Below are 17,183 nucleotides of genomic sequence, written 5' to 3' on the forward strand. Positions count from 1 at the left end.
TATGACTAACCTAGATAGCATATTCAAAAGCAGAGACATTATGTTGCCAACAAAGGTCTGTCTAGTCAAGGCTATGGTTTTTCCAGTGGTCATGTATGGATGACAGAGGTGGACTGTGAAGAAGGCTGAGCACCGAAGAATCGATGCTTTTGAACTGTGGTGTTGGAGAAGACTCTTGAGAGTCCCTTGGACTGCTAGGAGATCCAACCAGTCCATTATGAAGGAGATCAGCCCTGGGATTTCTTTGGAAGGAATGATGCTGAAGCTGAAACTCCAGTACTTTGGCCACCTCATGCGAGTATTTGACTCATTGGAAAAGACTCTGATGCTGGGAGGGATTGGGGGGCAGGAGGAGAAGGGGACGACAGAGGATGAAATGGCTGGATGGCATCACTGACTTGATGGACGTGAGTCTGAGTGCACTCCAGGAGATGGTGATGGATAGGGAGGCCTGGTGTGCTGCAATTCATGGGGTCACAAAGAGTCGAACAAGACTGAGCGATTGAACTGAACAGAAGACATGGAAACAACCCATGTGCCTGTCAACAGATAACTGGCTTCAGAAGACGTGGTATATATGTACAATGGAATATTTCTCAGCTATGAAAAAGAATGAAATATTGGCAGTTGCAGTACATTTTCAAATCTAGAAATATTATACTTAGTGAAATTAAATTAGGTAGAGAAAGACTAATATTATATGATATCACTTATATGTGGAATCTAGATAATAATGTAAGTCAACATCTATACATAAGAAATGGGCTTGGAGACATTAAAAACACATTTACTGTTATGGATGGAGGGAGAAAGTAAGGGACAAATTGGCAGTATGGGATTAACAGATCCAGCTACTACACATGAGATAGATAAGCAACTAGGATTTATTGTATAACATAGGGAATTCTAGTCACTGTGTTATAATAACCTATGTGTGTGTTAGTTGCTTAGTTGTGTCTGACTCTGTGTGACCCCATGGACTATAGCCCACCAGGCTCCTCTGTTCATGGGATTCTCCAGGAAAGAATACTGGAGTGGATGGCCATGTCTTTTCCAGGGGATCTTCTCAATCCTGGGATTGAACCTGGGTCTCTTGCATTGCAGGCAGACTCTTTACTGTCTGAGCCACTAGGGAATCCCATAATAACCTATAATGAAATACAATCTGATAAAATATATAACTGAATCACTTTGCTTTACACTTGAGAAACATATAATATTGTAAATCAACTACACTTCAATTTAAAAAATGTTAAAAATAACTATCCTCACAATTATTATGTGCTTTTTTTTCTGGAAATTACACCTTAATATAATAGATAAAAGTTTATAGAGGATGTATGCTTTTCTCCCTCTGCCACACACATAGAGGGTGGAATTTGTGTATATTTGTAAGCACCCACATGTGCATATATGCAAAAGGAAACAAAACCACAATTGTCAATTAATTTCACATTGATCCTAGGAAAACATCTAATAGGAAGAAAAGATTGTAAAGGAATGAAAGAGCTCAAGATGTTCTCTAGTTCCTTTATATCTGTAGGACATTTTAAAATCCAAAGCAGGATTAAAGAAACACATCTAATTTATTTCATATATCAAAATTTTTACAAAAGCCATCATGATGCTCCCTTATTTGTTCCAATAATAATGATTAAAGAAGTGAGAACTTATTTCTATAGCTCTCAAAAATTTATAACACATAATAATATCCCTCATCTTGAGCATTAGGAATTTAACCTTAGAGAAGAACCTGCTGAAGGGTTTGTGATTAGTGACACTGAAGTCCATGACCTGTCCATTAGAGCGTGTTTTGAAATCAACTGAGGACTATTTTGGCACTTTAGAATTTAATATGCAATAATTCATACTAATAATACCATAACAATGTTTGTGTGTTTTAAATTTATCATCTTTCATACCCGGGAGCACCCTTTTTTTTTTTTTTTTTTTTTTTTACTGTTCTGTGATAAAGGAGGTAATTATGTAAATATCTCCAGCCTGGTGTGCTGCAGTCCATGGGGTTGCAGAGTCAGACATAGCTGAATGATGAAACAAAAACTCCTTTGCCACCTAGCATTGTGTTAAGCAATATCAGTAGAAGGCAGTGGAGAAACACAGGAGGAGGATGAGGTGTTCTCTTCCTGGCAGCTGGTTTGTCTCACTTGCCAGATTTCTACAGTATGATGTTACCACAAGTAGGCTTCTGAGTTTACAGATTTATGTCCATTTCTAGTGGACAGCTTAGCACACTTTTTTTCCAGTACTTAGCTTAAGAAAGTGCCTGATTCTCTCACCTATGAGTTTTCTGGTCCAACATATCTTTAGTACCTGACTTCAGCACACTATATTTTCTCTGAAAGAAAGTGAAGTGAAAGTTGCTCCAGTCCTGTCCGACATTTTGCAACCCCATGGACTATATAGTCCATGGAATTCTCTAGGCCAGAACACTGGAGCGGGTATCCTTTCCCTTCTCCAGGGCATCTTCCCAACCCAGGGACTGAACCCAGGTCTCCCACATTGCTGGCAGGTTATTTACCAGCTGAGCTATCAGGGAAGCCTAGCTCTCAGCAACCACTGACTTGTTCTCCTTGATCTGGTTCCTTCATACAGGAGTTAAGAAGTAGTACCCATCAGTCACTAAACTTCTCTGGTATTTCCCTTGGCAGCTTTCCAGTAGAATGCCACAGGTTAGGCACTGGTCCATGAAGAGAATTGCTAACATCTCTACAGGTAAGTTTACAGTGAGTTTTCCTTGTTTTTAAGACAAAGACTCTTTTTTTCCCCTTTACAACAGTTTCAAGTCAACAGCAAAATTCAGAAAAAGATACAGAGACTTCTCATATTTCCCTGACCCTAAACACACAAAGCCTCCCTCATTAGAAACATCTTTCACCAGACTGGTACATTTGTTAACACTGGTAAATTTACACTGACACATCATAATCCATAGCTTACGTTAGGTCCAAGTCCATTGAAAATATTAAGGTTTGCTCTTGGAGTTGTGCCTTCTTTGGATTTGGGCAAATGCATCCATCACTACTGTATCATACAGAATGTTTTTTCCACCCTAAAAATCCTTCATGCTCTGCTCTTTCATCCCTCTATTCCTCCCAACTACCCCTGGAAACTACTGATCTCTCTACTCTCTGTAATTTTTGCCTTTTCCAAAATCACACAGTATGTAGCTTTTACATATTTGGCTTTTTTTTTTTAACTTAATAATATACATTTAAGTTTCCTCCATGCCCTTTTATGACTTAATAGCTCATTTATTTTTAGTGTTGAGTTATATTCCTTTCTGGATGTGTACATTTATTTATCCATTCAACTGCTGAAGGACATCTTGGCTGCTTCCAAGTTTTGGCAATAATGTATAAAGCTGCTCTAAAAATATCCATGTGCAGGTGTTTGTGTGGAACTAAGTTTTCAACTCCTTTGAATAAATCCAGTGAGCACAATGATAAGAGGATGCTCTGTTTTGTAAGGAATCTCCAAATTGTATTCTGAAGTGACTGCATTCCCACCAGCAATGTATGAGCGTTCCTGTGGCTCCACACCCTCACTAGCATTTGGTGTTGTCAGTGTCCTGGAATTTGGTCATTCTAATAGGAGTGCAGTAGTCTCTCTCTGGTTCAATTTATATTTCCCTAGTGACATGTGATGTAGTGAATCTTTTGCAGTCTATATATCTTTTTTCGTGAGGTGTCTGTTAAGCTCTTTGATCCACTGTTTAATTGGATAGTCTGTTGTCTTATTGAATTTTATGTGTTCTTGATATATTTTGGAAAACAATCCTTTATTGGATGTGTCTTTTGCAAATATTTTCTTCAAATCTGTGGCTTGTCTCTCATTATCTTTACATTGTTTATTGCATAGCAAAAGTTTTAATTTAAATAAGTTGAAGCACACTGATTATTTCATGGATTGTACCTACGGTGCTGTATCCAAAAAAAAATAATCATGCCCAAGGTAATCTAAGTTTTCTCATGTTTATCTTCTAGGAGTTTTATATTTTTATATTTTATACTTTGGTCTATGATTAATTTTTAATTAATATTTTTGAAATAAGGTCTGTGTTGAGATTCATTCTTTTTTTTTTGCATGTGGATTGTCCAGCTGTACAAGATCCAATTTATTTAAAAAAATATTTTTTTCATTTTATTTCCTTAGCTCTTTATAAAAAAATAAGCTGACTGTATTGAAGCAGGGCTATTTCTGGGCTCTATAGTCTATTCCATTCAACTGTTTTTCCCCATGTTTTTTTAACCAACATCCCACTCAGTTGGTTATTATAGTTTTATAATAGGTATTGAAAGTACGTAGTGTTACCCGTCCAACTTTGTTCTTCTACTTTAATATTATTTTGGCTACTGTGTATCTTTTGCTTCTCCATATAAACTTTAGAATAATTTGTTTTCAATACACACAAAATGATTTGTTGGCACTTTAACTGAGACTGCATTTAATCTGCAAATGAACTTGCAAAGAACTGAAATATTGACAATACTGTCTGTCTAAGGACATGGAATATCTCTCCATTTATTTAGCTCTACTTTAATTTCATTTATAGCTTTCCTCATACAAATCTTTTATATAGTTTAGTAGATTTATATCTGAATGTTCATACTTTGGGTGCTAATTTAAATGTTATTGTGTTTTTAATTCAAATTCTAATTGTTCATTGCTGGTGTATAAGAAAGCAATTGACTTTTGTGCACTGACCTTGTATTCTGCAAACTTTGTATAATTGTTTATTAATTCTAAGAGGTTTTTTAGTGATTCTTTTGGATTTTCTGCATAGATGATCATATCATCTGTAGGGAAAAACAGTTTAATATCTTCCTCTTTAATATGCAGACATTTTATTTCCTTTCCTTTTATTGCATTAGCTAGAGCTTCCAGTTCCATGTTAAAAAGGAGTGGTAAGAGAAGTCATCCTTTTCTTCTACCTTCAAGTTTCTCACCAGTACCTATTATTTCAGTTGTAGGTTTTTGTCAAAAGTTTTTCAACTCCAGTAAGTTCCCTGATATTCCTGATTTGCTGAGTTTTTTTTTTCTTATCATTAATGGCTGTTGAGTTTTCTCAAATGCATTTTCTGCACCTATTGATATGATTGTGTGTGTGTTGTTGTTGTTGTTTTTTTGGTCTGTTGATATGATGGATTATAGTAGTCAATTTCTGATGTTGAACCACCCTTACATAACTGGGATAAGTTCCACTTTGTCATGATGTATAATTCTTTGTATACACTGTTGGATTTGGTTTGCTAATACTTTTTTGAGGATAGTTACATCTATATTCATGAGAGATACTGATCTACAGTTTTCCTTTCTTGTAATGTCTTTCATTTTGATGTTAAGATAATGCTGGCCATGCAGCATTATGAATGAATGAGGAAGCATTCTCTCTGCCTCTGTGCTTTGGAAGAGACTGCAAAGAATTGGCATGTTTCTGAAATCTTGGCAGAATTCACTGCAAATCTACCTGAGCTGACAGTTGTTTTTTCATTTTTGTAAATCAACACTTTGCTTTATTTTTACTTTTGACTGGAGGATAATTGCTTTACAATATTGTGTTGGTTTTTTTTCTTTTTTTGTACAACATGTACCAGCTATAAGTATACATATATCCATCCCCTCCCTCTTGAGCCTCCCTTCCAGGAATTTTCTATTTTAGAAGGTTGTTGTTGTTGTTTAGTTGCTAAGTTGTGTCCAACTCTTTGTGACCATATGGATGTAGCCTGCCCGGCTCTTCTGTCCATGGGATTTCTCAGGCAAAAATACTAGAGTGGGTTGTCATATCCTTCTCCAGGGGATCTTTCTGACCCAGGGATTGAATCCCTGTCTCCTGGATTGGCATGTGACAATTGGGTTAAAGTTTTACTGAGCACAGCTTTGCCCACCAGAGCAAACCAGTTTTTCCCACAGCCAGTCCCTCCCACCAGGAAGTTTACACAAGTTTCTTAGATAGCCTCATCTGACAGAGGGCAGACAGAGAAGCATGAAGAACTACAAACCCATAGCTGCCAGGATGAAGACAGAATGAAAATAAATGAAGACAGCCTGAGACCTCTGGTTCAACATTAAACACACTAAAATTCACATTATAGGAGTCCCAGAAGGAGAAGAGTTGGAGAAAAGACCTGAGAAAATAGGTAAAGAGATAATAGCTGGAAACATCTCTAACATGCGAAAGAAAATAGTCAACCAAGTCCAGGAAGAACAGAGTCCCAAGCAGGATAAACCCAAGGAACACACTGAGGAAGAGTAATCAAACTAACAAAAATAAAAAACAAAGATAAAATATTGAAAGCAACAAGGTAAAAATGACAAATAATATACAAGGGAAGTCCCATAAAGTTGTCAGCTGATTTCTCAACAGAAACTCTGCAAGGCAGAAGGGAGTGGCATGATATATTTAAAGTAATGAAAGGGAAGAAATTACAACCAAGAAAACCCTACCCAGAAAGTCTCTAGTTCAGAATTAATGGAGAAGTCAAAAGCTTTACAGACGAGCAAAAGTTAAGAAACTTCAGCATCATTAAACCAGCTTTACAGCAAGTGCTAAACACACTTCCCTCAATAATAAATACAAGATAAAAGACCTGCAAAAATAAATCCAAAACAATTATTAATGGTAATAATATCATACATATCAATAATTACCTTAAGTGTAATTAGACTAAATATATCAACCAAAAGACATAGACTAGCTGGGTGGATACAAAAGCAAGACCCCTGCATATGCTGTCTATAGGAGACTCACCTCAAACCTAGAGACACTTACAGACTGAAAGTAAGGGGGTGGGAGAAGGTATTCCATGTAAAGGAAATTAAAAAGAAAGCTGGTGCAGCAATACTCATATAAGACCAAATAGACTTTAAAGCAGACTGTTGTAAGAGACAAAGAGGGACATTACATAACAATCCAAGAAGGTATAACAGTTATAAATATATATGGATCCAATATAGGAGCATCTCAGTATGTAAGGAAAATACTAGCAACCATAAAGGGATAAATTAACAGTAACAAAATAACAGTGGGGGACTTTAACACCCTGCTTTCATCAATGTACAGATCATCCAGACGAAAAATAAGGAAACAAAGGCCTTAAATGACACATTAGTCATGATGGACCAATTGATATTTATAAAGCATTCCATCCAAAAGCAGCAGACTACAGATTCTTCTCAAGGGCACATGGAACATTCTCCATTATTGACAACATGCTGGCCACAAGTCAAGACTTGACAAATTTAAGAAAACTGGAATCATAACAAGCATCTTTTCTGATCACAAAGCTGTGAGATTAGAAAGAAACTAAAAGAAAAAGAAAACTATATAAAACAATGTGCTACTAAACAACCGACTGATCACTGAAGAAATCAAAGAGGAAAACAAACAAACAAACAAACAACTAAAGACAGTGAAAATGAAACCACAGTGGTCCAAAAGTTATGGGATGTATCAAAACCAGTTTTAGAAGGGAAGTTTATAGTAATACAACCCTACCTTAAGAAACAAGAAAAATCCCAAACAATTTAACCTTACAATAACCAGAGAAAGGAGGACAAACAAAACCTAAAGTTAGCAGAAGGAAAGAAATCATTGAGATCTAGCAGAAATAAATTAAATAGAGACAAAGAAAACTATTGCAAAGATCAATGAAACTAAAAGCCAAGTCTTTGAAAAGATAAACAAAAATTGATAAAACTTGGTGGCTCAGTTGGTAAAGAATCTTTCCACAATGTAAGAGACCCAGGTTCAATCCCTGACTGGGAAGATCCCCCGGAGAAGGGAATGGCTACACACTCCAGTATTCTTGCCTGGATAATTCCATGAACAGTGGAGACTGGTTGGGATTGCAAAGAGTCAGATATGACTGTGAGACTCACACACACACACACACACACACACACACATTAGCCAGATGCATCAAGGAAAATTAGGGAGAAGAGTCAAATCAATCAAAATAGAAATGAAAACAAGTTACAACTAGCTCCACATAAATACAATGGATCATAAGACTACGATGAGCAATTCCATGTCAATAAAATGGACAACCTGGAGGAAATGAACAAATTCTTTGAAAGATAGTTTCCCAAGACTGAACCAGAAAGAAATAGAAAATATGAACAGACAAATCACAGGCACTGAAATTGAAACTATGATTAAAAAACCCCCAACAGATGTGGGAGGGGGAGGGAGGCTCAAAAAGGAGGGGTCACATATATATACCTATGGCTGATTTATGTTGATATATGGCAGAGGTCAATGCAATATTATAAAGCAATTATCCTCCAGTATAAAAACAACAACAACAACTCCCAACAAACAAAAGTCTAGGACCTGGTAGCTACATAGGCAACTTCTATAATGCATTTAGAGAAAAGTTAACACCTATCCTGAAACTGATCCAAAAAAACCAAAAAACTGCAGAGGAAGGAAAACTTCCAAACTCATTCCATGAGGCAACCATCACCCTCCTATCAAAATCAGACAAAGATACCACAAAAAGAAGAGAACGTTACAGGCCAACATCACTGATGAACACAGATGCAAAAATCCTCAATGAAATACTAGCAATCTGAACCCAAAAATACATTAAAAAGAACATACACCATAAACAAATGGGATTCATCCCAGGGATGTCAGATTTTTTTCAACAGCCACAAGTCAAGCAATGTGATACATCACATCAACAAACTGAAGAATGAAAATCATATGATCATCTCAACAGATGTAGAAAAATCTTTTGACAAAATTGAGTACCCATTTATGATAAACACTCCAAAAATGGACATAGAGGTAACATACCTTAATATAACAAAAGTCATACATGACAAAACTATAGCTATCACCATACTCAATGGTGAAAAGCTGAAAGCATTTTCTGTAAGATCAGGAAAAAGACAAGGATGTTTACTCTCACCACTTCAACAGAGCTTTGGAATCATACATGGCAATCAGAGAAGAAAAAGAAGTAAAGGGAATACAAACTGGAAAAGAAGTTCAACTGTCACTGTTTGCAGATACATAAAAGATCCTACAGACAGTGCCAGAAAACTACTAGAGCTCAATGGATTTGGTAAAGTTTCAGGTCACAAAATTATCACGGAGATATCTGTTGCATTTCTATAAACCAACAATGACAGATCAGAAATAGAAATTTAAGAAACAGTTCCATTTACTACAATTTCATTTGTTACATCAGAAAGAATAAAATAGGAATAAAATTACCTAAGAAGAGCTGCAATGCAGGAGACCTAGGTTTGATTCCTGGTTGGAGAAGATTCCTGGAGAAGGGAATAGCTGCCCACTCCAGTATTCTTGCCTGGAGAATGCCATGGACAGAGGAGTGTGGCAGTATACAGTCCATGGGGTTGTAAAGAGTTGGACACAACTGTGTAACTAACACACACATAACACACACAAGAAGACAAAAGACCTGTACTCTGAAAACCATAAGACTCTGATGAAAGATATCAAAGAAGACATGGATAGAAAGATATACCATGTTTGTGGGGTGGGAGAATCAATATTGTCAAAATGACTATATTACTCAAAACAATCTACAGATTCAATGCAATCCCTATATAATTATCAATGACATTTTCCACATAACTAGAACAAAAAAAATCTTAAAATTTACAGCAGACACAAAAGACCCTGAGTAGCTAACGCAGTCTTGAGAAAGAAAAATATAACTGGAAGAATCAAGCTCCCTGACTGCAGACAATACTACAAAGCTACAGTTACCAAACTGCTTTTCCAACGTTGTATAATATTGCCTCTTTAAAACAGATTAATTGTCTGTAGATGCATAGGTTTATTTCTGGCACTAAAACATAAATATAGATCAATGGAACAGGATAGAAAACCAGAAATAAACCTATGCACCTATGGACAATTAGTCTATGACAAAGGAGCCAAGATTACAAAATGTTGGAAAGTCTCTTCAACAAATGGTGCTGAGAAAACTGGACAACTACATTATTAAAAATGGAATTAGATCACTCTTTAACACCATACACAAAATAGATTAAATACCTAAATGTGAGATTGGACACTATAAAACTCTTAGAGGAGAACACAGACAGAATACTCTCTGACATAAATTGCAGCAGTATATTTTTCAACCTGTCTGCCAGACTAATAGAAATATAACTTGGTATAGCCACTCTGTAAAACAATGGAGGTTCCTTTAAAAATCTAAAAATAGAGCTTCCATATGACTTGGTAATCCCCCACCTGGGCATATATCCCGAGAAAAGCATGATCCAAAAATATACATACACTCCAATATTTATTGCATCACTATTTACAATAGCCAAGACATGGAAGAAACCTAATTGTCCATTGACAGAAGAATGGATGAAGAAGATATGGTACATATACACAATAGAATATTGCTCAGCCATTAAAAAAAGTAATAATGCCATTTGCAGGAACGTGGATGGACCTAGAGATTGTCATTCCGTGTAACATAAGTCAGACAGAAGGACAAATACCTTAGATATCTCTTATATGTGGAATCTAAAATGAAATCATACAAAATAACTTAAACAACAGAAATAGACTCATAAATTTATAGAATGACCTTGCGGTTGCTGCTGGAAAGGATGGGAGGAGAGGAAGATAGGGAGTCTGGGAAAGACATGTACACACTGCTATATTTAAAATGGATAACCAACAAGGACCTATTGTATAGCACTTGGAACTCCTCTCAATGTTATGTGGCAGCCTGAATGGGAGCAAAGTTTGAGGGAGAATGGACATATTGTATGTGTGGCTGCCTTCCTTGCTGCTCACTGGAAACTATTACATTGTAAATCAGCTATATCCCAATACAAAATAAAAAGCTTTAAAAAGTACAGTTGCAAAGATGGGTAAGTCCTTAATTTCTTAGTCTTTTCTGTAATTAAGCATTATGGTTATTACCTTTTGTATCGACATGTATCACCACTTTTGAGCATGTAAGTAGCAGAAAGTAGTATCTGTCTCCCACTGTCACGTCTCCCTTATTGCATAGTAATAAAATAAAAATTTTCACATTTCAGTATGGGAATTTTCTATTGGTCTGTTCTTAAGCTCACTGATTCTTACCTTGGTTATGTCTAGTCTACTGATGAACCCAAAGGAAATTTTCTTTTTTATTGCAGTTTTTGATTTCTAGAACCTTCTTGTGATTTGTTTTCAAAGTTTCTATCTCTCTACTTATAATACCCATAAGTTGTTATATTTTATCTACTTTTTTGAATTACATTTATTAGCATATTTATTTTAAATCTGTCTGAAAATTTCAAAACCTGTACCATAAGGATAGCATTGATGCTTGCTTCATCTCATTCTTCAATCATGTTTTTTTTTTCTTTGCTTTTTAGCATGACTTTATTTTTTTGTTAAAAAGCCAACTATGATGTATCAGGTAATAGGAACTGAATCAATAGGTTTTAGTATGAGGACTAGGAGTTAGTCTGTGTTGAAAGCTTGTTATAGCACACACACTGTGGCTGCCAGAGGCTTCACATTCCTCTGACATCCTTGATTTTACATATATTTTTGACTTTAGGCTTCCATGAGAATGCCTCCTCAGATCCTGCACCTTATAGCTCTTTCAGCTATAGTCCGCCTTCATTATACTAGGGCTCTGTTGTTAAGGTGTGGGAGAGGAATACTGTGTTTCTGGGCTGCGACTTTTGAAATTTATTTTTAGTTGGAGGATTATTGTTCCCTAGGGGCTCCCCTGGAGGCTCAGACGGTAAAGTGTCTGCCTGCAGTGTGGGAGACCCAGGTTCGATCCCTGTGTTGGAAAGATCCCCTGGAGGAGGAAATGGCAACGCACTCCAGTACTCTTGCCTGGAAAATTTCATGGACTGAGGAACCTAATAGGCTATGGTCCATGGGGTCACAAAAGAGCTGGACATGACTGAGTGACTTCACTCATTGCTCCATAATACTGTGTTGGACTCTGTCATACATCAACTCTGTCATACATCAGGCACAGGTACACATATGTCCTTTCCCTCTTGAACCTCCCTTCCGCCTTTCACTGCATTCTACTCCTCTAGGTTTTCACAGAGCACCTGATTTCAGCTCCCTGCCTCATAAAGCAAATTTCCACTTACTACTTCACATATAGTAATGTATGCATTTCCACACCACTCTCTCAATTCATCCTACACTCTCCTTCCCAGGCTGTGTCACAAGTCTGTTCTCTATGTCTGTGTCTCCACTGCTGGCCCCCAAATAAGTTCATCAATACCATCTTTCTAGATTCCATATAAAGGTGTTAATACACAATATTTTCCTCTTTTCATTAGGACTGACTCAAATCTGTTCTTTTTTATGGCTAAGTAATAATCCATTGTGTATATGTACCACAATTCTTTATTCATTTTCTGTTGATGGACATCTAGGTTGTTTCCATATCCTGGCTATTGTAAATACTGCTGCAATAAACATTGAGGGTATATGCGTCTCTTTCAATTATGGTTTTCTAAGAGTATCTGCCCAGTAGTGGGATTGTTGGGTCATATTTAACTGTAAATGAAGCAACTGACAAAGAATTAATCTCTAGACTATATAAATATTTCATTACAGCTCAACATCAGGAAAACAAAGAGCCAAATCAAAAAATGAGTAGAAGATCTAAGCAGACATTTCTGTAAAGACGTACAGATGGCTAATAAACACATGAAAAGATGCTCAACATTGCTCATTATTAGAGAACTGTAAATCAAAACTACACTAAAGTATCATCTCACATTGGTTAGAATGGCTAGCATCAAAAAATCTACAGTTAACAGAGGATGTGGAGAAAAGGGAATCCTCTTGCACTGTTGGTGAGAATGTAAATTGATAGAGCCACCATGGAGAACAGTATGGAGATTCCTTAAAAAAACTGGGTTGTGATTTTCAAAAGCATCACTTAGTCTTGCTTCTCTTAGATGAGACAGGAAGGCTAGAGGAGCTGAAGTGAGAGAAATGCCCCTCTCCTCCAGGTGGCATCAGACTGGTAGAGGTTACTGTGATGGGTAATCCTGTGAGGATATTTCACAATGGTTCTTTTTCTTCTACTCCTGCTAAAGTAACCAAAGGATCTTTCTTTGTTGTTTACTATAAGAACATGGTGAGGTGCCTGAGAGTAAAACCCACAAAACGTGGAGCCTCTCAAGACTATGGTCCTTGACGATTTTTACTCATAAGCTAGTCCAGATGATTTTAACTCTCTGGATTTGCTTGTCTTTCCAGATTTCAGGGGTTGTTTTCCCTGCAACCTCACTTTTCTGATGGGTTTAAAAAAAGTCATTTTCAGTTTGTTCAGATTTTTTAATGTGAGAACATGAATGATGAGTAGTAATGCCTTCACATACTGGCACTGGAACCAGAAACCAAAAACCAGTGTTGAAATCGGACAGTTATATTCAGCCCAGGCAAAGTTACATGGTGAGTTTCACTAAAAGAACACTGGTTTAGGAAACAAAACCACATAACCACTAATCTTTTTTCCCTGATTTAAAACTGTATGACTTTCTCCAAATTATAAGCTTTACAAATTTTCCTCAACAGGAAAATAAATATAAAATTCTGATAGAATTATCTGGCAGTTTGAATCCTGGTACAATGAAAGAGTGGGCAGTGGGATCTAGCTAGGTGTCTGACTAGCTCTTTCTCTGCCTTGCTGGTTAGAGCTTCAGCATAATTTTGAAATGGCAGATGACAAGTCTGGGAGAAATGTAGGGAAGACCAAGAGAAATGTAACTTCCTACTCACAGAGAGCCAGCTTTCAGTTCCCGGTTGGCCATATTCATGGCACCTAAAATCTAGGATGACCAACCACAGATATGTGGGCACAACTGCAACTGTGTACAGCACAGACATACTGGTTATATCATGGCAAAAGGACTTAAACCAGAAAGAAACACATTGAATGACTTTAAAAAAGAAAATGTAATATTCCTGGTCAATTCTAACTTTCTATTTGCAAAGATGAAGAATTAGACTCTCTCATTATGCTATAATTGCTATCATTCCACCACACACCCACAGGTGTGTGGGAGAAAAGGACAGTGGAAGACAGTCTAAGCAATGCCTGAATTCCCTATTATCTCAGGATTCTAAATATTCTAACAGTTGCCTAGTTTTGGTGATTCCAGGGAATTGAATCTCTGTGAAAAGCACAATTCTGTCCTTTTGTAATTTTACTTGAGCAAACTCAAGTTAAATTTTACTTGAGAAAACTCCAAATTCTATTTTGAGCAAGTATAATTAGCTTTCCAACCAGCCTAATTTTTGCATTCTAGTCTCAGCAAATATTTAAGTGTTACTGTGGCTTGAAAGAAGCTATTGATTCTGAAGTAGTGGGGCTTGATCAAGTTGACTATTTTTAAAAACCTGTTTGTATTTTAATTATGATGCAGAACCTAGAGTAACAAATATTTGGTTTTGTACAGACATTATTTCTATTCTGATACCTAAGCTCAATAAAAGTTAAACCCCCATACCTCCCCATATATATATCAGGGTTCTTATACAGGTGATGGAAGGAAAGTAAAATGGAAATACTTTTAAATTATACTTTAAGTTTTAGCAATACATGTGAAATATATTCTTAGAAAAAGGTAATACTCTAAGGGAAAGATTTATAACATTTTAATAAATGTTTTAAAATTGCCTTAAAGGAACTAAAATATTCCCAAAGTAAACAGAACATTGTAGGTTCTGTTGAACAGTGTATTTGTCATAATGTCTAAGCAACAGGTCACGGATCACAGGCAGTATTTCAAATTTAAACATGGATCATTGCAAATATTATAGCAGTGTCATAGGACATAATGAATACTAAAATAGAAAGGGGAAGCTATACTGCTGCAAAAGTAGATCTGTAAATCTTGATCTCAGAAGTTACTCACTGAATCACTCTCCAATATTGCTCCTGTGGAGTGAGTTATTAAAGTTGATTACAATTATTTACCTAGTTAAAAAAATAGCAGAAATCTTTTGGTTTTGTTATCCTCTTTTGCTTTTACTTTTTTCCAACACAGAGAGTGATGGCACTGTAGTTAAACTGCAAATGCTTGGGGAATATTTTGTATCTATGAATTGTTTTATCAGCTCTGTGAGATCTTATTTAATTCTAACAACTATAAAATGAAATGTGATCATAATTATCAAAATTAGCAGTACTCCTAAAAATGATAATTACCTTTTACTGGCTACATAATATGTAAAATGGAATCCAAATTTATGATTTTAACAATATAGCAGATAAGATGAATATCTAAAATGAAGATGGAATATAAAGATTGAGTTTAACTAGGCCAAGCATAGATCATCTGAATATCTTCTAGACCAAGAGTCAGCAAACTTAATCTCTAACATGTGTGTGAGCTCAGTTGCTCAGTTGTGTCTGACTCTGTGTGACCACATGGACTGTAGCCCGCCAGGCTCCTCTGTCCATGGGATTTCCCAGGCAAGAATACTGGAGTGATTGCCATTTCTTTCTCCAGGGGATCTTCCTGACTCAGGGATTGAACCTGCATCTCTTACCTCTCTGGCATTGGCAGGCAGGTTCTTTAGTACTGTGCCAACTGAGAAGCCTTATTTTCTAACATGCAGAATAATAAATGTTTTAGGCTCTGTGATTCATCTGGTTTTGGTTGCAACTTCTGAATTCCAATGTTTAGGGTGAAGATAGACAAAGACAGTGTGGCTGTGTTTCAGAAAAATTTTACATATGGCTATGAAAATTAGAATTTCATGTAATTTTCATTTGGCCAAAACATACTATTTTTCTTTTGAATAGTTTCAACCACTAAACTTTTAGCTCCCATGTGATTAATACAAGGGCCTTAGTTTGCCAACCCCTGTTTAGATTTTTAATAATCCGTCCAGTGTTTTGTCAGTAAATTACTTAAGTCCTTCACTGTATAACATATTGTACTACACATTAGATTATGAAAAATCTAGAGATACGAGGCATCTGAACATATAATCCTCATGTATTTCCTCACTCACAGTATAAGGACATAGTCATGTTTTCAGAAACTATTTGCAAAGCATTAATATAGGTCAGAAAAACATCTATTTCTGCTTTATTGACTATGCCAAAGCCTTTGACTGTGTGGATCACAATAAACTGTGGAACATTCTGAAAGAGATGGGAATACCAGACTACCTGACCTGCTTCTTGAGAAACCTATATGCTGATCAGGAAGCAACAGTTAGAACTGGGCATGGAACAACAGACTGGTTCCAAATAGGAAAAGGAGTATGTCAAGGCTGTATATTGTCACCATGCTTATTTAACTTATATGCAGAGTACATCATGAGAAACACAGGGCTGGAAGAAGTACAAGCTAGAATCAAGATTGCTGGGAGAAATATAAATCACCTCAGATATGCAGATGACACCACCCTTATGGCAGAAAGTGAAGAGGAACTAAAGAGCCTGTTGATGAAAGTGAAAGAGGAGAGTGAAAAAGTTGGCTTAAAGCCCAACATTCAGAAAACTAAGATCATGGCATCTGGTCCCAACACTTCATGGGAAATAGATGGGGAAACAGTGGAAACAGTGTCAGACTTTATTTTTTGGGGCTCCAAAATCACTGCAGATGGTGATTGCAGCTATGAACTTTAAAAGACACTTACTTCTTGGAAGGAAAGTTATGACAAACCAGGACAGCATATTCAAAAGCAGAGACATTACTTTGCCAACAAAGGTCCATCTAGTCAAGGCTATGGTTTTTCCTGTGGTCATGTATGGATGTGAGAGTTGGACTGTGAAGAAAGCTGAGCACTGAAGAATTGATGCTTTTGAACTGTGGTGTTGGAGAAGACTCTTGAGAGTCCCTTGGACTGCAAGGAGATCCAGTCAGTCCATTCTAAAGCACATCAGTCCTGGGATTTCTTTGGAAGAAATGATGCTAAAGCTGAAACTCCAGTACTTTGGCCACCTCATGCGAAGAGTTGACTCATTGAAAAAGACTCTGATGCTGGGAGGGATTGAGGGCAGGAAGAGAAGGGGACGACTGAGGATGAGATGGCTGGATGGCATCACTGACTCGATGGACATGAGTTTGGATGAACCTTGGCAGTTGGTGATGGGCAGGGAGGCCTCGCATGCTGCAATTCATGGAGTCACAAAGAGTCGGACATGACTGAGTGACTGAACTGA

This window comes from Capra hircus, chromosome 3, assembly GCF_001704415.2.
Source record: "Capra hircus breed San Clemente chromosome 3, ASM170441v1, whole genome shotgun sequence".
In the NCBI taxonomy this organism is placed as follows: Eukaryota; Metazoa; Chordata; class Mammalia; order Artiodactyla; family Bovidae; genus Capra; species Capra hircus.